This window comes from Anomaloglossus baeobatrachus, chromosome 9 (genome assembly GCF_048569485.1).
Source record: "Anomaloglossus baeobatrachus isolate aAnoBae1 chromosome 9, aAnoBae1.hap1, whole genome shotgun sequence".
Lineage (NCBI taxonomy): Eukaryota > Metazoa > Chordata > Amphibia > Anura > Aromobatidae > Anomaloglossus > Anomaloglossus baeobatrachus.
Genome location: NC_134361.1, coordinates 207,911,955 through 207,936,340, shown reverse-complemented (window position 1 = coordinate 207,936,340; position 24,386 = coordinate 207,911,955). Strand labels below are relative to the sequence as shown.

The following is a 24,386-nucleotide window of genomic DNA, read 5'->3' as shown; positions in this document are numbered from 1 at the left end:
GGGGGGTGGAGCCAAGTGGGGTAATGTGTGCGGGGGGTGGAGGCGAGCGGTGGGTATGTGTCGGCTGGGTTGCCAGTGTGTGCAGCACTCACCGGGGAGTCGGGGCTCCGTGTGGGTGCGGGGAAAAGTGTCGGGCGTTGTCCTGTCGGCCCGTAGTGCGGGCTATTCAGTTAGCTGAGCCGTTGGTCGCAGGCTCTTTTGCGTGCGCGGTGTGGCGACGGTTGTCACTGTAATGACATCATTTTGGAGCAAGACAGACAGACAGAATAAAGGCCGCTTTACACGCTGCGATATTCGTACCGATATCGCTAGCGTGGGTACCCGCCCCCATGTGTTGTGCGTCACGGGCAAATCGCTGCCCGTGCCGCACAACATCGCCCAGACCCGTTACACATACTTACCTGCCCGGCGACGTCGCTGTGACCGGCGAACCGCCTCCTTTCTAAGGGGGCGGTTCGTTCGACGTCACAGTAGCGTCACTGAACCGCCGCCCAATAGAAGCGGAGGGGCGAATATGAGCGGGATGAAACATCCCGCCCACCTCCTTCCTTAGCATAGCGGCCGGGAGGCAGGTAAGGGGAGCTTCCTCGTTCCTGCGGCGTCACTCGGAGCGATGTGTGCTGCCGCAGGAACGAGGAACAACTGCGTTACTGCTGCAGTAACGATAATTGAGAATGGACCCCCTTGTCACCGATGAGCAATTTTGCACGTTTTTGCGACGATGCAAAATCGCTCATAGGTGTCACACGCAACGGCATCGCTAATGCGGCCGGATGTGCGTCACAAATTCCGTAACCCCAACGACTTCGCATTAGCGATATCGTAGCGTGTAAAGCCCCCTTCAGGCAATTACATATATAGATAATTGGACTATGACATGGATTTATGGATTCTAGGTCCATTGATAGTAGAGCCATTTGTGGTGTAATTTTAATTTTAGAATGTGTATTTTTATTTATCAAATTACTAGCTTCTGTCCAAATGTTTCCTATTTTTGGGCATTCCTAGAATATGTGTATGAGTGTGCCTATATTTTTACATTCTCTCCAGCAAAGGGGGGAAATGTTATTATTAATTTTATTAAGTCTTGCCGGAGTGTAATACCAGCGAGTCATTAGCTTATAAAACGATTCGTGCAATAAGGAACAAATGTTAGAAAGAATATGTCGCTTTTAAAGAGAAAATCCATTTCTCCTCGGGAATTTCTATATTTCTTTTCCCATTTTACCATATAAAGTAGCTTTTCAAATTTTAGATCATTATTGAAAAAATTATAAAGTTGTCAGATGTTCCAAATGTTGTCATTTAGATTACAAAAAAGAGCACTGACTATTTCTGGGATGTGAGAATTGTTCTTTAAAAGTTTTGAGAGGGAAGATCTCAAAGTTAACGGAGGTTTAAAGTCTGGGTCAAGTAGTTTATATTTAATTTTTAGGTCCAGAAATGAAACAAAGTCTGAACCATCATATATATCCTGAATATATTTTCAAGGGAGGAATTTAGGTGAAGACCGCTGTCACGAACCACCGGGGGGGTCACTCAGAAATCCCCCGCGCTGGCTACCAGTACGTCACAATCGGGGGGTAACAAGTGGGGGTCACCCCTCCTTTATACCTCCCGACCGACAGACAGAGCACGTGACGCGCTCTCTAGCGCCCCTCTTATAGTCAGGCCAATTATGGAATTGCCCGACAATAAGCAAGGAGGCCGCTATACTACTTATGCCGATTATTGAAGGGCCCCCGGTGAGAGTAGGGTATATATTCCCCCGACCTCCGCGGGCGGAATATATAAAACCTCCCCGAATCTCACTGGCCTCCCCACAATAATCCTTGGCACAACTCGCTGCCACCAACCGCTTCACGGTAACTATTAGCCGAACACACAGACGTGGGATTCAGGATCGAGATAACAGAACAGCCCAAGATTAATTATATAATTTAATCAGCCTAAAGCACACTAGAAAATACAATATATACAATAGGAGATCTACAGAATATACATATGTCAGAGTACAGTTACAAGCAAAGCATGGGTTACAAACAGGCATACACAGTTCCAGCAGTTACCTTGTGCGTCTGGCCACAGGGGGGCGCTGTAGGCCAGGTTTCTAGGATCCTTCCCACAGATGTTTCCTACACGTGACCCCCAGCGAAAGAACCCTGGAAAATGGCCGAAGTAGGGTTATCAACCTGGGCAAATCCAGGTCCCCTCCTACCTTCGTGACCTCAGAGGGAGCACTGCTCCACCCCTGGCTTGAGTTATGGACAATATCCCAACATGGAATATGGGCCATAACTTTGCCTGGGAGCGTCGTAGGCGGACGCCAACGCTCTCATTGTGACAGCTATGAATTTAGCTACGGAACGAGAGGACTCATGACTTGTCTACTAGTTCCCCATTGGCTGATATCACGCCTGGGGTATTTCCCCAGGTCCTGCTCCCATAAAAAGGGTGTGCCAGCATCGTCCGCATGCGGAGACACCATTTTTATGGTTGCCATATTTATCGGAAATATGGCTTGCGAGATATGAACCATTTTTTACTGGAGTCGTTCTGTCTGGATACTTCCATAGCCTTGCTAATTAGATAGCAGCCCCTACTACAGGGTCACGGCAGGGAGTCATCCTGTGTCCATTGTTCCCACATCACCTAATCTCCATATCACAGGAGATGGCTGGGATGTGACACCTTCACAGATGCTGGACATCTGAGAACAAGAAGGGAGGGGGCACTGCCATGGAGTGATGAGAGCGATTATGACTTCCAGTCATAATTCCTCTTCATATCCCAGGATTTGCCTCACAACCGCTAATGGTATCTTCATACAGGGTAGGCAGAGACAGTGCCGTATTAGCTGTATATCAGTGCCAATATATCAATGTATAAGACAATGAACACACAGACATGCTCTCTTGCTTTCAGACAGCGTCATCAACTGACTTGTGTATTCGATATATCCAATTATACAGAAAGGCTACTTCGGCCTTGAAGCTAAACAGGGAGTACTTTTACTCCTTAATTTCTCACAGCGCAGTTTGTTTCTTTTACATTCTTTCTGTGTGAACATTACTGATAACACTTTTGCAGCTTCACATTCTGGCTTTGGTTAACTCCTTCATGACTATACAGCTTACATTATATTATGGGTCTATGCGATGGCTACATAGACAGACAGATTATTATGCAACTACATCTATATTTTGATTATTTATATACACAGATATTCTTATTACGTTTGAACAAGCAAGTTATAGCTCAGTGCCACCTCCACACCTTGTTGTGTCTATTGTTTTGAAATTCCTGTTTTTGATAAATATGCCAAAAATTGTATAGGAAAATTTTAGTTTGAGTTTATTTTTGTTTGCTTTTTTTCTTATTTTTACAAAGGTGTTTCCATACTAATAGTGTGCATGATATAGTTGAGAACAGAGGTAGAGGTAAATTGGGGTTTTGAATATGAAGTAGGATAAGTTGGCCTAGAGATCATCAATAATTATTCAGTACAAGTTGATGGACTTGGAATTATCTTTGAATAATTACTTGTCAGTTGCTTGATCTGTTTACGATCTACATTGTGTGCAGCAGCCACCACAGCCTCCCAGACACTGTTCCGAGAGGTGCACTGTTTTCCCTCCCTGTAGATCTCACATTTTATGAGGGATCACAGGTTCTCTATGGGGTTCATATCAGGTGAACAAGGGGGCCATGTCATTATTTTTTTCATCTTTTGGACCTTTACTGGCCAGCCACACTGTGGAGTAGTTGGATGCATGTGATGGAGAATTGTCCTGCATGAAAATCATGTTTTTCTTGAACGATACCGACTTCTTCCTGTACCACTGCTTGAAGAAGTTGTCTTCCAGAAACTGGCAGTAGGTCTGGGAGTTGAGCTTCACTCCATCCTCAACCCGAAAAGGTCCCACAAGTTCACCTTTGATGATACCAGCCCATACCAGTACCCCACCTCCACCTTGCTGGCGTCTGAGTCGGAGTGGAGCTCTCTGCCCTTTACTGATCCAGCCTCTGGCCCATCCATCTGGCCCATCAAGAGTCACTCTCATTTCATCAGTCCATAAAACCTGAGAAAAATCAGTCTTAAGATATTTCTTGGCCCAGTCTTGACGTTTTATCTTATGTTTCTTGTTCAGAGGTGGTGGTTTTTCAGCCTTCCTTACCTTGGCCATGTCCCTGAGTATGGCACACCTTGTGCTTTTTGATACTCCAGTAATGTTGCAGCTCTGAAATATGGGCAAACTGGTGGCAAATGGCATCTTGGCAGCTTCACGCTTGATTTTCCTCAATTCATGGGCAGTTATTTTGCGCCTTTTTTGCCCAACACGCTTCTTGCGACCCTGTTGGCTATTTGCCATGAAACGCTTGATTGTTCGGTGATCACGCTTCAAACGTTTGGCAATTTCAAGACTGCTGCATCCCTCTGCAAGACATCTCACAATTCTGGACTTTTCAGAGCCCGTCAAATCTCTTTTCTGACCCATTTTGCCAAAGGAAAAGAAGTTGCCTAATAATTAAGCACACCTTATATAGGGTGTTGATGTCATTACACCGCACCCCTTCTCATTACAGAGAGGCACATCACCTGATTTACGTAGTTGGCTCTCAAGCCTATACAGCTTGGAGTAGGACAACATGTATAAAAAGTATCATTTGATCAAAATACTCATTTGCCTAATAATTCTGAACACAGTGTACGGTATGTCACATCACCGCTGAGCAGATATCAGTTATATTATACAGGAGGTGACATTATGTTTGGGATCAGTGTCTTGTTGGAAGACAAATCTCCGTCCCAGTCTCAGGTCTTTTGCAGACTCTCAACAGGTTTTCTTCAAGAATGGTCCTGTATTTGGCTCCATCCATCTTCCCATCAATTTTAACCATCTTCCCTGTCCCTGCTGAAGAAAAGCAGGCCCAAACCATGATGCTGCCACCACCATGTTTGACAGTGGGGATGGTGTGTTCAGGGTGATGAGCTGTGTTGCTTTTACACCAAACATATCATTTGGCATTGTGCCCAAATAGTTTGATTTTGGTTTCATCTGAGCAGAGCACCTTCTTCCACATGTTTGGTGTCTCCAGGTGGCTTGTGGCAAACTTTAAACAACACATTTTATGGATATCTTTGAGAAATAGCTTTCTCCTTGCCACTCTTCCATAAAGGCCAGATTTGTGCAGTGTACGACTGATTGTTCTCCTATGGACAGACTCTCCCACCTCAGCTGTAGATCTCTGCAGATCATCCAGAGTGATCATGGGCCTCTTGGCTGCATCTCTGATCAGTCTTCTACTTGTGTGAGATGATAGTTTGGATGGACGGCCGAGTCTTGGTAGATTTGCAGTGGTATGATACTCCTTCCATTTCAATATGATCGCTTGCACAGTGCTCCTTGGGATGTTTAAAGTTTTGGAAATCTTTTTATAACCAAATCCGGCTTTAAACGTCTCCACAACAGTATCACGGACCTGCCTGTTGTGTTCCTTGGCCTTCATGATGCTCTCTGTGCTTTACACAGAACACTGACACTATCACAGACAGGGGCATTATACGGAGACTTGATTACACACAGGCAGGGGCGTAACTATCACGGTCGCAGCGGTCGCCACTGCGACCGGGCCCGGGAGGTTAGGGGCCCGCCCTGAAGATAAACAGCTGATCGTGTCAGGGAGCGAGAGCTGCATTACTTAACTTGTAACTATACTATACGATCTCTTTTACAAGTGGCCGGCTCCGCCCCCTCCAGCCTCTTTACCTGTGACCTCGGGCTGACTGCCTGCCGCGTCATCTACTCTTTACAGCCAGGGTATGGAGACAGTGGCTGGCTGCTGTTTGTGACTGTGGATGCATGTCGGGCCGGCAGTGCAGGAAATGAAGATTCAGGTCAGGACTGGAGGCTGCAGACAGTGGCTGACACAGTTACAAAGTTTGTGACTTGTTTGTGACGCTCAGCTTCTGCTGCCTCCCTCTCCCATTAGCTCTGTAGTAATGGGCAGCCATGTGCTGGACAGGGTCAACAGTAACTATAATGCAGAAAAGTGGATCTGGCCCTTTTTGCATTATATCTTTATTATAACATGTAAAGATTCACCAAGCTGCCAGTGCTTGGAACACTAGAATCTGGGGGGATGGGGGATAAGGGACTGAGGCTGATCTATGAGTTGGTGGGGGTCACAACCCACAGAATCGGTGCCATACAATGAGTGTAAGCAGTGGGGGACGCATTTGGAGCAGTTTGTTGAAGGCAGCCAGGTCCTTTGCACTATATATGGCTAAATGACTGTGCACTGCTGAGTGCTATTACACTGTAACGCTATGTGCACAAGATGGAGATTTGTTTGCAGAAATTTCTGCATCAAGTCTGCATCTACTGGCAGGAGAAATGCTGCAGCAAAAACAAAGGGTTTTGCCACAATTTGGTGCATTATATGTATTTTTGGTTTCGTTTTTTTTTTTCCATTACTTTTAATGGGGAAAACGCAGCATAAACACAGAAAGAATTGACATGCTGCAGTTTTTTTTTCTACAACCAAATCTGCAAGGAAAAGATCCTGAACGTGTTCACAATACTTCAGAATTCTCATTTACCATATTTTTCGCTTTGTTAGACGCACTTTTTTCCCCTGAAAACTGGCGGTAAAATGAGGATGCATCTTACAAAACAGATATGGCTTTATGAAGGCGGCGGTGATCGAGCGGGCTCATAAGATGCGCTCAGAGGTGTCGCGTGGACAGCATTGATCTGCGGGCAGGCGGGCTGTGAGGGTGTCTCAGCGGCGGGTGCATTGAGCTGACTGCAGGCTCAATTGAATCGCTCACAGTTCACGCGATGAACTTCAAGAAAATGGCCACAGAAGCAGCGCTTGCGCAGATTGACACAATGGACTTTAAGAAAATGGCCATGGAGTCCTATCTACGCACGCGCCACCTCCGCGGCCATTTTCTTGAAGTCCATCTCGTCAAACGCGGATGATTCAATGGAGCCGGCAGTCAGCTCAATGCACCTGCCGCCGAGTTGCCTCCACAGACTACCCGCCGCCATGACACTCTGTGTTGTGACACCTCCACAGCCCGCCCGCAGATCAATGGCGGCCGCTGCAACAACCTTGAGCGCATCCTGTGACCCTGCTCCATCACCACCGCCCTGGTAAGCCATAGCCGAGGGATTCAAATGCGCCCATGGCTACACCCCGAGCCACAGCATCGCTGACCCTCCTGAGCCGCAAAACCCCCTCCTCCAAGCCTGCAGAATCGCGACCCTCCTGTGACCTTCCCAAGCCACTACACCACTGCCGCTCCCCCCTGGTGAGCATTAGGATTAAGACGCACTGGGATTATAAAATGGACCCTCTTCAACATTAAAACTTATTTTTTCCTATTTTCCTCCTCTAAATCTGGGGTGCATCTTATGCCAGAAAAGTATTTTATTTTTCATTTTATAAGGATTTCCTGCAGCAGCATTTACTGAACTGTACACTGACAAGCTGCAGAATTTATGCTAAACTGTGAACTGTATATATATATATATATATATATATATATATATACCTGTCCTCATGGGTGTAACTACCGTGGTCGCAGCGGTCGCGATTGCGACCAGGCCTCGGAGGTCAGCGGCCCGCGGCCGCCCGGCAGATCAGCAGCCAGCTCCTTTCTGTGAGAGGAGCTGCGCTGTTCTGCACCAGACCACGCGGCGGCTGCTATATGACCCAGTCGCCGCTGCTGACACCGGGCACCCCCTGTCTGGTGTCAGCAGTGGCGTCACCGCGCTCCCGTCTCTCACCGCGCTCCCGTCTCTCACCGCGCTCTGCTTTGATATTGCATAGAGTGGCCGGCGCCGCTCTATGCATCATCAGTCTTCCCCCGTGTCTGCGCGGTGACATCCCTCCTGTGCGACTGCTGTGTGTGGTGAGAGCACAGAGCACAGGAGGACGCCGACCGGAGCCACGGGGGAACGATGACAGAAGTGAGGACGGACAGCGGTGAAACAAGTAGAGGTGAGGACAGAACTGCAGTGGAAGGAGGAGAGGTGAGTACTTGTTTTTTTATTTTTTTTTTTTATAAATCAGTGAGTACACGGGGAGGCTGGCTGCAGGACACATGGAGTCCTTGGGGAGGCACTGGCTGCAGGGCACATGGAGTCCTTGGGGAGGCACTGGCTGCAGGACACATGGAGTCCTTGGGGGGGCCCTGGCTGCAGGACACATGGAGGCCCTGGGAGGTGCTGGTTGCAGGACACATGGAGTCCTTGCGGGGGAAATTGGTTGCAGGACACATGGAGTCCTGGGGGGGGGGGCGTGAGGCTGGCTGCATGACTCATGGAGGCCTGGTAAGGGGCTTGCTGCATGACACATGGAGACCCGGGGGGGGGCTGGCTGCATGACACATGGAGGTCTCTGGGGCTGCATGATACATGGAGGTCTATGGGGCTGCATAATAAACATGAAGGACACCTTATACATGGACTATATAAGTGCATTGTACATGGAGAAGTATGGGGCTGCATAATACAATATGAAGGTTTATGGGGCTGCATTGTAATACATATAGAACTATGAGGGCTACATTATAATATATGGAGGCTACTTTATATATGGAGGACTATGGGGGTGCATTATAAAACATGGAGGACTGTGGTGCAGTATAATACATGGAGAACTATGGGGTGAATTATAATACATGGAGGACTATGGGAAATGCATTATAATACATGGAGGACTATGGAAGGGTATTCTAATATATGAAGGGTTATGTGGGACCCTTTATACTATATGGAAGGCTATGTGGGGGCCATTATAGTTTTTGAAGAACTATATACGAGGGGGGACAAAGATACAAACATGGGATGGGAACGTTTTATGCTGAGGAAAAAAGGCTCTTTCCCTCAGCACCCAGATTTCCCATGCTCTGATATGGGAAAGCTGGGTGCTGAGGGAATGATGTATAGCAGAGCATGGGAAAGCTGGGTGCTGAGGACAAGATGGATATCAGAACATGGGAAAGCTGTGTGCTGAGGGTAAGAGCCAGGTGTCAGCATCATAATCCTGTACCCCGAGTGTCAGTGTCATTATCCCGTACCCTAAGTGTCGGTGCACGTACAGGGGGGGCCCCGGTACAAATTTTGCACCAGGGCCCATCAAATTCTAGTTACGCCACTGCACACAGGGGCTTATATTTATCATCATCAGTCATTTAGGACAACATTGCATCATTCAGAGATCCTCAATGGACTTCTGGAGTGAGTTTGCTGCACTGAAAGTAAAGGGGATGAATAATATTGCACGCCACAATTTTCTGTTATTTATCTTTTATAAAAGTTTAAAATAAGCAATAAATTTCGTTCTACTTCACAATTGTGTCACTTGTTGTTGATTCTTCACCAGAACATTAACATTTTTATCTTTATGTTTGAAGCCTGAAATGTGGGAAAAGGTTGAAAAATTCAAGGGACCGAATACCTTTGCAAGGCACTGTATATAACTGTTCTTCCAGGGTTTGCAGACGTTTCCCTCAGTGGAGGTTGGAGTGGATGAAGCCACTTCTGGCCGGGGCTGATCCTGTAAATCCTTCTTACGTTCTGCAGAGTCTCGTCTGCGGCTTTAAGCCAATTTTTAATCTGCTTCTCTGCTCAGTTATCCCTGCAAAGATTTGTGTGAGCTTCTAATTCGTCTGAACCCAGATATGCTGCGCATCTAATCTGCAGAGCATTCACCACCCAGAGGATGAGGGGCGCCAGGCACCGCTTATTAACCAACTCAGTGCCCACTGTTAGGTGTATAGGATTCATCACACAGCTCTGATGACATTACACATACAGCTCAGGCACAACTCCCAGCTGTGAGAGTTGGGGAAGAGGCACATGTGGCGCCCCTGAGGCTCTGGTTGCCACAGGGTACGGCGCCTCAATTAAGGTGCGGTATCTATCTCAGGTAGGGGAGGGTTAATCACCGATGTTCCACATTCACACACAACATACAGCTTAGGAGGCTTCACACAGGGTGGGATGGCTGAGGGTAGGCAGGGGGTGGCCATCACGATCATGGGACTTCCCGGTCACTGAAGCCAGCCACCTGGGGGTAGAAATAGGCGCAACTCACACACATCAAAAACAGCTCCGTCGGGATCATAGTTCTGGCAAGACATCTCTGGAGAACTTGGACTTTGCTGGGCCCGGGGCTTGGAGCGGGAGCTCAGCCGGGGTACCTAACTGGTGAGGGGGACACCCTATAAATAGGACTCTTTCTCTCCTTCTCTCTCAAAACACCGGTGGTGACCCCTTACCGGATCTGGGATTGACCTGAGCCCATCACGGAAGTGACCAGTGTGACCGGGCTGGCAACTGAAGTTGTGAGTAAACTACACCCTGAACCCGCAGAGACTGTGTTGGCATGTTCTTACCGGCGCCACCGCCTATCGCTTAGGCAGTTGTCGCGGGCGGAGGAGGGGACGCTGCGCTCTCCCACTGCCCGGGTCCGGCCGCTGCTGCTGCGGCTGCCGCTGCTCGGTGGTGGCTCGAGTGGTGGGCCGGATCCCGGGGACTCGAGTGGCGTTCCTCGCCCGTGAGTGAAAAGGGAGATTGATTGGATGGTGGGGGATTTGGTGATTGTCCGTGACGCCACCCACGGTTGTGGTGATATTGGTGACACCACCGCTGCTCTAGACGGGGATCCCGGGAGCGGTGACAGGGAGCAGCTGTGTTGTTAGTTCTCCCCTCCGTGGGTAGGGGGTTGGTTGTCCTGGGGCCCGGTGATGGGGTAGGGATAGATGGCAGGCGGGTTACGGGGCCTGGTGAGGTGCAGGGTCGCGGGGGCAGCGCTGTGCCGCACGGCACGGTGGTACTCACTCAGCCAATGATGAGGACACAGTTCTCGGTAAAACACACGGCTGGATGGACGGGTCCCACAGACGGCTGCGGTGTTGTTTCTCCCGGCAGGTTGGTGGTGACTGCCTTTCCCTGCACCTATGTACTGTAAACGGTTCCAATGGGTTCCCACTGGTAACCCGCTCCCCAGCTTGGATGGGAGCAGAAGGAGCCCCTTTTGCCCGCAGGCTCTGGCCCTGGGAACGGTAGCCTTGGCGGTGGCTGTGTTTCCCTCTCACGGTTGGACGGTTGCCTTCTGTCGGGACTTGGCTGCTGGGAAACCCAGGAGGTTCCCTTCGCTAACGGATTTGGCAAATTCACGGCGACTCCTAGACTTGCCGGGGTCCATAAGCCCCTGCCAGATGGTGCTGACTTCTCTTTGTGTACCGGTCCGGTACCGCCGGGCCACCGCCCATCCACGGTCCTTACGGTAGACTCTGATAGGCCACTCCCGCAGACGGTCACCACCGTCTGCCAACCTTGCTGATCCGTCCGGGCCACACACCCGGACCAACTGCAGTCTGCTCACTTGCCACTTTCCTTTCTCTCACTTTCCACTCTCAAACTGATCTGAACTCTTTTCCCGCCTCCAGGACTGTGAACTCCTCGGTGGGCGGAGCCAACCGCCTGGCCCACCCCCTGGTGTGGCCATCAGCCCCTGGAGGAAGGCAACAAGGGTTTGTGTCTGACTTTGATGTGCCTGACTGGGAGTGTGGGGTGTGTGGGTGTTGTTCTCTGTGGCCCCTGGCTTGTCCAGGGCGCCACACACTAACGGCCATTAAAAGCCTCATCATCCACCTGGGGCCCGCTCCCACTGCCATAACACCTGCCCCGGTGAGGAAGCCGGCAGCGTCGGCTATTCACTGGCCGCATACCACAGGTGGCGTCACGACAAACTTTCCCCAACACCCCGCTTCCCCCACCATTTACTGTACGCCTCGGGGCAACAGAACCGGGCAAGGCCACCGTGTGCCATCACCTGACCCGACCCGAAATGGCCAGGCAACGAGTAGGTTAACCACCTGCCCCGTGGGGCGCCACGCACACACACAGCGAGGAGCACACACACAGCGAGGAGCACACACACAGCGAGGAGTGCACACACACAGCAAGGAGCACACACACAGCAAGGCACACACACACACACACAGCAAGGAGTGCACACACACAGCGAGGAGCACACACAAAGAGGTGCACATACACACACACAGCGAGGAGCACACACACAGCAAGGAGCACACACACAGCGAGGCGCACACACACACAGCGAGGAGCAGACATGTACCGCCCCCACGCCAGCGACCAAGCCTCTTGGATCCGGAGCCGCGGTGGCTCGAGGGGTCTCCGGATCCGGGGGGTCCACGCGGAGGACATTCGACTTAAAAGAAGAGGGGGGGATATGTACAAAGGGGTTAGAAAGTGCGTGATGCCACTCACGGTGTGTGGTAATGTGAGGGACCATCGCTGCCGTTGAGGAGCCCGGTGACGATGGTGTGGCAGCCTGATGTTTAACCCCTCCGTGGGTAGGGGGTTTGTGTCCCGGGGCCCGTTGGATTGTTGGTGCTTGGGTGCCATTGGGGATCGGGACAGGGGTTTTCAGTGTACTCAGTCCAGGAATAACAACACCGACAGCTTGTAAACCAGAATTCTGAGCACCGCTGCAGCTTGTAGGGAGCACGCTTGGGTCCGTGCCCTTGCTGTTGCTGTTAGCCTGTGGCCCTGTCCTTGGCACCTTTGTCTCTGTTTGGACCCTCGGGTATAAAACTCTTCGGTTCCCGCTCACCCGTATGGCTAACGGAGTGAGCTTGCTCTCAGGGTTCACACGTAGGATTTCTTTGGACTGTATTTGGGAAAGTCCTATCCCATCGTTGCGCTAGTACCCCGATTTTGGAGCGGGTTGGGGATGAATCTTGAAGTCTTCACCCCCGTCGGGTAAATTACTGGAACGCGTGAAGCTACTTTCCGGCCTAGGGTCCACGAACCCCGTCGTGCCCTGGCCCCTGCCCGGTGATAGCTCAAGGCCGCCGGCTGCCCTCCTCGGCTGTCCGTGCCCCTCGACACTATCCCCTGCGACCGGGGTTCTAGCTCCTACCAGGCCCAGACCAACGTCTGCCACCTAGTAACTACAGGAGCCCTGCTTCCTGCCAGTGACCTCTCCCTCTCAGGGAGTCACCGCTTCACTCTCCTCTCCTTTGATCAACTCCTGCTCAACTCAACTGTCACTTTCTTCACTTTTCCCTTACCAACCCCCCCATGTGGGTGGCCCTATTCCCTTCAGGCCCCCCAATGGTGTGTCTGGTGGGTAAAGTGCAAAGTGTTCCTACGATTTTGATTGGCTAAGCTGTTAGCAACACCAAAGGACCAGGATCCATAACCAAGGAGGGTGGATACTGTGCAGAAGGGCAGATTGCACAATACCCTGTGACGACCTGATAGGCCAGGGCATCACACACACACACAGCGAGAGTGCGCACACACACACACACAGCGAGGAGCACACACACAGCAAGGAGCACACACACAGCGAGGCGCACACACAGCGAAGCGCACATACACACAGTGAGGCGCGCACACACACAGCGAGGTGCACCATCGTGGCCTTTATTATACAAACTCACATCCCTAACCAATTGGTACCATTTCCCCAACAATACAATATCCTCTACCACACATTGTAGAATGCCCACCCTCCCTCCAAACAGAACTTCCACCAAAGTACAACCCCCTCCCCCAGGGGGAATGATATCCACTTCCCACTCACACACAGTACAATGTCCCCACAGTACTTTCCCCCACACACAATATAATGTCCCCACTGTACATTCCCCACAGACATAGTATGATGTCTTCACAGTACATTCCCACAAACACAGTATGATGTCCCCACAGTACATTCCCCCACACACACAGTATGATGTCCTCACAGTACATTCCCCCCCACACAGTATGATGTCCCCACAGTACATTCCCCCACACACAGTATGATGTCCCCACAGTACATTCCCCCCACACACAGTATGATGTCCCCGCAGTACATTCCTCCCACACACAGTATAATGTCCCCACAGTACATTCCCCCCCACACAGTATGATGTCCCCACAGTACATTCCCCCCACACACAGTGTGATGTCCCCACAGAATATTCCCCCCACACACAGTATGATGTCCTCACAGTACATTCCCCCCCACACAGTATGATGTCCCCACAGTACATTCCCCCCACACACAGTATGATGTCCCCACAGTACATTCCCCCCACACACAGTATGATGTCCCCACAGAATATTCCCCTCGACACAGTATGATGTCCTCACAGTACATTCCTCCCCAACACACAGTATGATGTCCTCACAGTACATTCCCCTCACACACAGTATGATGTCACCACAGTACATTCCCCAAACACACAGTATGATGTCCCCACAGTACATTCCCCCCCACACACAGTATGATGTCCTCACAGTACATTCCCCCCACACACAGTATGATGTCCTCACAGTACATTCCCCCCACACACAGTATGATGTCCCCACAATACATTCCCCTCACACACAGTATGATGTCCCCACAGTACAGTCCCCCACACACTGTATGATGTCCCCACAGTACATTCCCCCACACACAGTATGATGTCCCCACAGCACATTCCCCCGCACACACTGTATGATGTCCTCACAGTACATTCCCCCACACACAGTATGATGTCCCCACAGTACATTCCCCCACACACAGTATGATGTCCCCACAGTACATTCCCCCACACAGAGTATGATGTCCCCACAGTACATTCCCCCACACACAGTATGATATAGCTGTATTAGGTGCATAGCAGGTGTCCACAGGGGTCACCACGTGTCATCCCAGCTCAGGGTGGTCCGGTGGCAATTGTAAGTAGAAACATCAGTGTGAGAACACAAAATAATAACTGAAACACAGACATATCCTCTCAATGCCTGAATGATGGGTGCACAGAGTCATCTAATAATGGAGGAAAAGCAGAACCATCCAGAAATAACAGGGTTGTTAGACACGTCCGTGCCAGTCAGTCCGATAGAAATATGTGACGCTGGCACACTCCAGAGAAGTGCGGCCAGTCTGACTATTAGGAATTGACAGTGGACCGTGTCTAAAATTCAAAATTCCACTACACCAAAGTACAAGCTATTACTCTCTGTTTTCAGCTCTTGCTGGGGGAAGGAGACTGTACAACAGTTTGCTACAATCTATTACTCCCTGTTATCAGCCATTACTGGAGGAGAAGACTGTGGAAGAGGTGAGTACAATCTATTACTCCCTGTTTTCAGCCATTACTGGAGGGAGGAGACTGTAGGACAGGTGAGTACAGTCAATTACTCCCTTTTATCAGCCATTACCTGTTGGGAGACTGTGATAACAGGGAGTAGTAAATTGTACTTTCCTGTCCTACAGCCTCCTCCACCAGTAATGACTGATAACAGGGAGTAATAGATTGTACTCACATGTCCTAGCCATTACTGGTGGAGGCGGCTGAAGGACAGGTGAGTACAATCTATTACTCCCTGTTATCAGCGATTAATGGGGGAGGTGACTGTAGGACATGTAACTGCAATCTATCACTCCCTGTTATCAGCCATTACTGGGGAGGCAACTGTACAGCAGGAGACTATAATCTATTACTCCCTGTTATCCACCATTACTGGTGGAGGTGACCTTAGGACAGGAGACTACACTATATTACTCCCTGTTACAGGCCATTACTGGGGAGGAGACTGTACGACAGGTGACTATAATCTATTACTCCCTGTTATCAGTCATCACTAGGGGAGGAGACTGTACAGCAAGTGACTATAATCTATTACTCCCTGTTATCAGTCATTACTGGGGACGGCGACTTTACAGCAGGTGACTATAATCTATTGCTCTGTATCCGCTTGTGTTCTCTGGACTACATGTTTTACCAGGGGCGGTAAAACTTGCCTGCACTACTACTGATGGCCACCAGAGGGCAGACGTCATACACCTGTACTGCTATCAGTCACAAGACACCTTACTGCCTGCACTACTACTGATGGCCACCAGAGGGCAGACATAATACACCTGTACTGTTATCAGCTACGTTACATTACTGCCTGCACTACTACAGATGGCCACCAGAGGGCAGACATCATACACCTGTACTGTTATCAGCTACGTTACATTACTGCCTGCACTACTACAGATGGCCACCAGAGGGCAGACATAATACACCTGTACTGTTATCAGCTACGTTACATTACTGCCTGCACTATTACAGATGGCCACCAGAGGGCAGACGTCATACACCTGTACTGTTATCAGCTACGTTACATTACTGCCTGCACTATTACAGATGGCCACCAGAGGGCAGACGTCATACACCTGTACTGCTATCAGTCACAAGACACTTTACTGCCTGCACTACTACAGATGGCCACCAGAGGGCAGACATCATACACCTGTACTGTTATCTGCTACGTTACATTACTGCCTGCACTACTACAGATGGCCACCAGAGGGCAGACATAATACACCTGTACTGTTATCAGCTACGTTACATTACTGCCTGCACTACTACAGATGGCCACCAGAGGGCAGACATCATACAACCTGTACTGTTATCAGCTACAAGTTACATTACTGCCTGCACTACTACAGATGGCCGCCAGAGGGCAGACATCATACACCTGTACTGTTATCAGCTACAAGTTACATTACTGCCTGCACTACTACAGATGGGCACCAGGGAGCAGACATCATACACCTGTACTGTTATCAGCTACGTTACATTACTGCCTGCACTACTACAGATGGCCGCCAGAGGGCAGACATAATACACCTGTACTGTTATCAGCTACGTTACATTACTGCCTGCACTACTACAGATGGCCACCAGAGGGCAGACGTCATACACCTGTACTGTTATCAGCTACGTTACATTACTGCCTGCACTACTACAGATGGCCACCAGAGGGCAGACATAATACACCTGTACTGTTATCAGCTACGTTACATTACTGCCTGCACTACTACAGATGGCCACCAGAGGGCAGACATCATACACCTGTACTGTTATCAGCTACGTTACATTACTGCCTGCACTACTACAGATGGCCGCCAGAGGGCAGACATCATACACCTGTACTGTTATCTGCTACGTTACATTACTGCCTGCACTACTACAGATGGCCGCCAGAGGGCAGACATCATACACCTGTACTGTTATCAGCTACGTTACATTACTGCCTGCACTACTACAGATGGCCGCCAGAGGGCAGACATCATACACCTGTACTGTTATCAGCTACGTTACATTACTGCCTGCACTACTACAGATGGCCGCCAGAGGGCAGACATCATACACCTGTACTGTTATCAGCTACGTTACATTACTGCCTGCACTACTACAGATGGCCGCCAGAGGGCAGACATAATACACCTGTACTGTTATCAGCTACGTTACATTACTGCCTGCACTACTACAGATGGCCGCCAGAGGGCAGACATCATACACCTGTACTGTTATCTGCTACGTTACATTACTGCCTGCACTACTACAGATGGCCGCCAGAGGGCAGACATAATACACCTGTACTGTTATCAGCTACAAGTTACATTACTGCCTGCACTACTACAGATGGCCGCCAGAGGGCAGACATAATACACCTGTACTGTTATCAGCTACAAGTTACATTACTGCCTGCACTACTACAGATGGCCGCCAGAGGGCAGACATCATACACCTGTACTGTTATCAGCTACGTTACATTACTGCCTGCACTACTACAGATGGCCGCCAGAGGGCAGACATCATACACCTGTACTGTTATCTGCTACGTTACATTACTGCCTGCACTACTACAGATGGCCACCAGAGGGCAGACATCATACACCTGTACTGTTATCTGCTACGTTACATTACTGCCTGCACTACTACAGATGGCCACCAGAGGGCAGACATCATACACCTGTACTGTTATCTGCTACGTTACATTACTGCCTGCACTACTACAGATGGCCGCCAGAGGGCAGACATCATACACCTGTACTGTTATCAGCTACAAGTTACATTACTGCCTGCACTACTACAGATGGCCACCAGAGGGCAGACATAATACACCTGTACTGTTATCTGCTACGTTACATTACTGCCTGCACTACTACAGATGGCCGCCAGAGGGCAGACATAATACACCTGTACTGTTATCAGCTACAAGTTACATTACTGCCTGCACTACTACAGATGGCCGCCAGAGGGCAGACATAATACACCTGTACTGTTATCAGCTACAAGTTACATTACTGCCTGCACTACTACAGATGGCCGCCAGAGGGCAGACATCATACACCTGTACTGTTATCAGCTACGTTACATTACTGCCTGCACTACTACAGATGGCCGCCAGAGGGCAGACATCATACACCTGTACTGTTATCTGCTACGTTACATTACTGCCTGCACTACTACAGATGGCCACCAGAGGGCAGACATCATACACCTGTACTGTTATCTGCTACGTTACATTACTGCCTGCACTACTACAGATGGCCACCAGAGGGCAGACATCATACACCTGTACTGTTATCTGCTACGTTACATTACTGCCTGCACTACTACAGATGGCCGCCAGAGGGCAGACATCATACACCTGTACTGTTATCAGCTACAAGTTACATTACTGCCTGCACTACTACAGATGGCCACCAGAGGGCAGACATCATACACCTGTACTGTTATCAGCTACAAGTTACATTACTGCCTGCACTACTACAGATGGCCGCCAGAGGGCAGACATAATACACCTGTACTGTTATCAGCTACGTTACATTACTGCCTGCACTACTACAGATGGCCGCCAGAGGGCAGACATAATACACCTGTACTGTTATCAGCTACGTTACATTACTGCCTGCACTACTACAGATGGCCGCCAGAGGGCAGACATAATACACCTGTACTGTTATCAGCTACGTTACATTACTGCCTGCACTACTACAGATGGCCACCAGAGGGCAGACATCATACACCTGTACTGTTATCAGCTACGTTACATTACTGCCTGCACTACTACAGATGGCCGCCAGAGGGCAGACATAATACACCTGTACTGTTATCAGCTACGTTACATTACTGCCTGCACTATTACAGATGGCCGCCAGAGGGCAGACATCATACACCTGTACTGTTATCAGCTACGTTACATTACTGCCTGCACTATTACAGATGGCCGCCAGAGGGCAGACATCATACACCTGTACTGTTATCAGCTACGTTACATTACTGCCTGCACTATTACAGATGGCCACCAGAGGGCAGACATCATACACCTGTACTGTTATCAGCTACAAGTTACATTACTGCCTGCACTACTACAGATGGCCACCAGAGGGCAGACATCATACACCTGTGCTATTATCCGCCACAAGTCACCTTACTGCCTGCACTACTACAGATGGCCGCCAGAGGGCAGACATCATACACCTGTACTGTTATCAGCTACGTTACATTACTGCCTGCACTATTACAGATGGCCGCCAGAGGGCAGACATCATACACCTGTACTGTTATCAGCTACGTTACATTACTGCCTGCACTATTACAGATGGCCGCCAGAGGGCAGACATAATACACCTGTACTGTTATCAGCTACAAGTTACATTACTGCCTGCACTACTACAGATGGCCGCCAGAGGGCAGACATCATACACCTGTACTGTTATCAGCTACAAGTTACATTACTGCCTGCACTACTACAGATGGCCGCCAGAGGGCAGACATCATACACCTGTACTGTTATCAGCTACGTTACATTACTGCCTGCACTACTACAGATGGCCGCCAGAGGGCAGACATAATACACCTGTACTGTTATCAGCTACGTTACATTACTGCCTGCACTACTACAGATGGCCGCCAGAGGGCAGACATAATACACCTGTACTGTTATCAGCTACGTTACATTACTGCCTGCACTACTACAGATGGCCACCAGAGGGCAGACATAATACACCTGTACTGTTATCAGCTACGTTACATTACTGCCTGCACTATTACAGATGGCCGCCAGAGGGCAGACATCACACACCTGTACTGTTATCAGCTACGTTACATTACTGCCTGCACTACTACAGATGGCCACCAGAGGGCAGACATCATACACCTGTACTGCTATCCGCCACAAGTCACCTTACTGCCTGCACTACTACAGATGGCCGCCAGAGGGCAGACGTGACATTATTGTCATGCACTAAGGGGCGGAGATATTTCCTTGCTGCCGATCACAACAGGCGGAAAGTCTCCGGTTTCCGTCACTAATTGTCATTTATTATTTCCCGTTTTTCCCTTCTGGTCGTTCTCCCTGTATATGGTATCACCCGCTCCGCCTAATCACGTGATCAGAATCCGGTCTAACGGGGAAGCAGAAGAATAACTTCCGGGCTCCGAGCAGCCACGCCCCTTCATTCTTATTGGTCAGAATTTTGCATATGTAATTTTTCACTTCTGGTACAGTTTTTGGGTAATTTCTCTCAGAATCTGCGGAGATTTCTCTATGGCGATGTTGGGAGTGATGATCCCGGGCGGCCTGAATCGAAATATGCCGGGGTCTGGGGGTCGCCCTAATATGACCCTCTCGGTGTTAGGCGGGCTATATATACCGCGCAGCGCCTCGTATTCACCGTGTTGTATGAAAGGAGAGAAGGTTAGCACTCCCCTAGACAAGGATGGAAGAGGCCGCACGGCCTTCACAACACATATACGGTTACGGCATCGCCACTTACCTCGTGGCATCTCTAACCAATGTTTTTACTGCCCTGAGGGGGGATACTGGGTACACTGGTCTGTGGGGGGATAATACTGGTCACACTGGTGTGTGGGGGATAATACTGGTCACACTGGTCTGTGGGGGATAATACTGGTCACACTGGTGTGTGGGGGGATAATACTGGTCACACTGGTCTGTGGGGGATAATACTGGTCACACTGGTCTGTGGGGTGATAATACTGGTCACACTGGTCAGTGGGGGATAATACTGGTCACACTGGTGTGTGGGGGATAATACTGGTCACACTGGTCTGTGGGGGATAATACTGGTCACACTGGTGTGTGGGGGGATAATACTGGTCACACTGGTCTGTGGGGGATAATACTGGTCACACTGGTCTGTGGGGTGATAATACTGGTCACACTGGTCAGTGGGGGATAATACTGGTCACACTGGTGTGTGGGGGATAATACTGGTCACACTGGTCTGTGGGGGATAATACTGGTCACACTGGTCTGTGGGGTGATAATACTGGTCACACTGGTCTGTGGGGGGATAATACTGGTCACACTGGTCTGTGGGGTGATAATACTGGTCACACTGGTCTGTGGGGGGATAATACTGGGTACACTGGTCTGTGGGGGGATAATACTGGTCACACTGGTGTGTGGGATGATAATACTGGTCACACTGGTCTGTGGGGGATAATACTGGTCACACTGGTCTGTGGGGTGATAATACTGGTCACACTGGTCTGTGGGGGGATAATACTGGGTACACTGGTGTGTGGGGGGATAATACTGGTCACACTGGTCTGTGGGGGATAATACTGGTCACACTGGTCTGTGGGGGATAATGCTGGTCACACTGGTGTGTGGGGGATAATACTGGTCACACTGGTCTGTGGGGGATAATGCTGGTCACACTGGTCTGTGGGGGATAATGCTGGTCACACTGGTGTGTGGGGGGATAATACTGGTCACACTGGTCTGTGGGGGATAATACTGGTCACACTGGTCTGTGGGGTGATAATACTGGTCACACTGGTCTGTGGGGGGATAATACTGGGTACACTGGTCTGTGGGGGGATAATACTGGTCACACTGGTCTGTGGGGTGATAATACTGGTCACACTGGTCTGTGGGGGGATAATACTGGGTACACTGGTCTGTGGGGGGATAATACTGGTCACACTGGTGTGTGGGATGATAATACTGGTCACACTGGTCTGTGGGGGATAATACTGGTCACACTGGTCTGTGGGGTGATAATACTGGTCACACTGGTCTGTGGGGGGATAATACTGGGTACACTGGTGTGTGGGGGGATAATACTGGTCACACTGGTCTGTGGGGGATAATACTGGTCACACTGGTCTGTGGGGGATAATGCTGGTCACACTGGTGTGTGGGGGGATAATACTGGTCACACTGGTCTGTGGGGGATAATGCTGGTCACACTGGTGTGTGGGGGGATAATACTGGTCACACTGGTCTGTGGGGGATAATACTGGTCACACTGGTGTGTGGGGGGATAATACTGGTCACACTGGTCTGTGGGGTGATAATACTGGTCACACTGGTCAGTGGGGGATAATACTGGTCACACTGGTCTGTGGGGGATAATACTGGTCACACTGGTGTGTGGGGTGATAATACTGGTCACACTGGTCTGTGAGGGATAATACTGGTCACACTGATCTGTGGGGGATAATACTGGTCACACTGGTGTGTGGGGGATAATATTGGTCACACTGGTCTGTGGGGGGTAATACTGGGTACACTGGTCTGTGGGGGGATAAAACTGTTCACACTGGTCTCTTGGATGATAATACTGGTCACACTGGTCTGTGGGGGGATAATACTGGGTACACTGGTGTGTGGGGGATAATACTGGTCACACTGGTCTGTGGGGGGATAATACTGGGTACACTGGTGTGTGGGGTGATAATACTGGTCACACTGGTGTATGGGGTGATAATACTGGTCACACTGGTCTGTGGGGGATAATACTGGTCACACTGGTCTGTGGGGGATAATACTGGGTACACTGGTGTATGGGGTGATAATACTGGTCACACTGGTCTGTGGGGGATAATACTGGTCACACTGGTCTGTGAGGGATAATACTGGTCACACTGGTCTGTGGGGTGATAATATTGGTCACACTGGTGTATGGGGTGATAATACTGGTCACACTGGTCAGTGGGGGATAATACTGGTCACACTGGTCTGTGGGGTGATAATACTGGTCACACTGGTCTGTGGGGGATAATACTGGTCACACTGGTGTGTGGGGTGATAATATTGGTCACACTGGTCTGTGGGGGATAATACTGGTCACACTGGTCTGTGGGGTGATAATACTGGTCACACTGGTCAGTGGGGGATAATATTGGTCACACTGGTCTGTGGGGGATAATACTGGTCACACTAGTCTGTGGGGTGATAATACTGGTCACACTGGTCTGTGGGGTGATAATACTGGTCACACTGGTCTGTGGGGGATAATACTGGTCCCACTGGTGTGTGGGGTGATAATATTGGTCACACTGGTCTGTGGGGGATAATACTGGGTACACAGGTGTATGGGGTGATAATACTGGTCACACTGGTCAGTGGGGGATAATACTGGTCACACTGGTCTGTGGGGTGATAATACTGGTCACACTGGTCTGTGGGGGATAATACTGGTCACACTGGTGTGTGGGGTGATAATATTGGTCACACTGGTCTGTGGGGGATAATACTGGTCACACTGGTCTGTGGGGTGATAATACTGGTCACACTGGTCAGTGGGGGATAATATTGGTCACACTGGTCTGTGGGGGATAATACTGGTCACACTAGTCTGTGGGGTGATAATACTGGTCACACTGGTCTGTGGGGTGATAATACTGGTCACACTGGTCTGTGGGGGATAATACTGGTCCCACTGGTGTGTGGGGTGATAATATTGGTCACACTGGTCAGTGGGGGATAATACTGGTCACACTGGTGTGTGGGGTGATAATACTGGTTACAATGGTCTGTGGGGTGATAATACTAGTCACACTGGTCTGTGGGGGATAATACTGGGTACACTGGTCAGTGGGGGATAATACTGGTCACACTGGTCTGTGGGGTGATTTATACTGGTCACACTGCTCTGTGGGGTGATAATACTGGTCACACTGGTCTGTGGGGGATAATACTGGTCACACTGGTGTGTGGGGTGATTATATTGGTCACACTGGTCTGTGGGGGATAATACTGGTCACACTGGTGTGTGGGGTGATAATACTGGTCACACTGGTCTGTGGGGGATAATACTGGGTACACTGGTGTATGGGGTGATAATACTGGTCACACTGGTCTGTGGGGGATAATACTGGTCACACTGGTGTGTGGGGTGATAATACTGGTCACACTGGTCTGTGGGGTGATAACGTAGCGCCCCACGGGGCAGGTGCAGTTAACCTACTCGTTCCCGGTCATCGACTCTTGTTGTTACGGGCGGTCTAGCCCGACTCCGTTGCCCCGAGGCGTACAGAAGATGGCAGGAGAGAGATGATGGGGGTAGTTGTGAGGTGCTTGTCATGACGCCACCTGTGGTATGTGGCCAGGGAATGGGGCGCTGCTGCTGTTGCTGTCCTCAGGGACAGATGGTGGTAGCAGCCAGGGATGATATCGCTCTCCACAAGTAGATCGGGCTCCGGGGAGGATGATGAGGGGCGTAGTAATGGCAGCGGGAAGCAGCGGTACCGGTAA

General features: G+C 49.9%; 1 non-coding gene across 1 annotated transcript; it reads left to right on the top strand.

The window, feature by feature from the left end:
- Positions 1-20,551: 20,551 nt before the first annotated feature.
- LOC142253847 (U6atac minor spliceosomal RNA) lies at positions 20,552-20,680 on the top strand. Its single transcript, XR_012726878.1, has one exon. It is a non-coding gene; the product is annotated as a U6atac minor spliceosomal RNA (small nuclear RNA).
- The last annotated feature ends 3,706 nt before the right edge of the window (positions 20,681-24,386 follow it).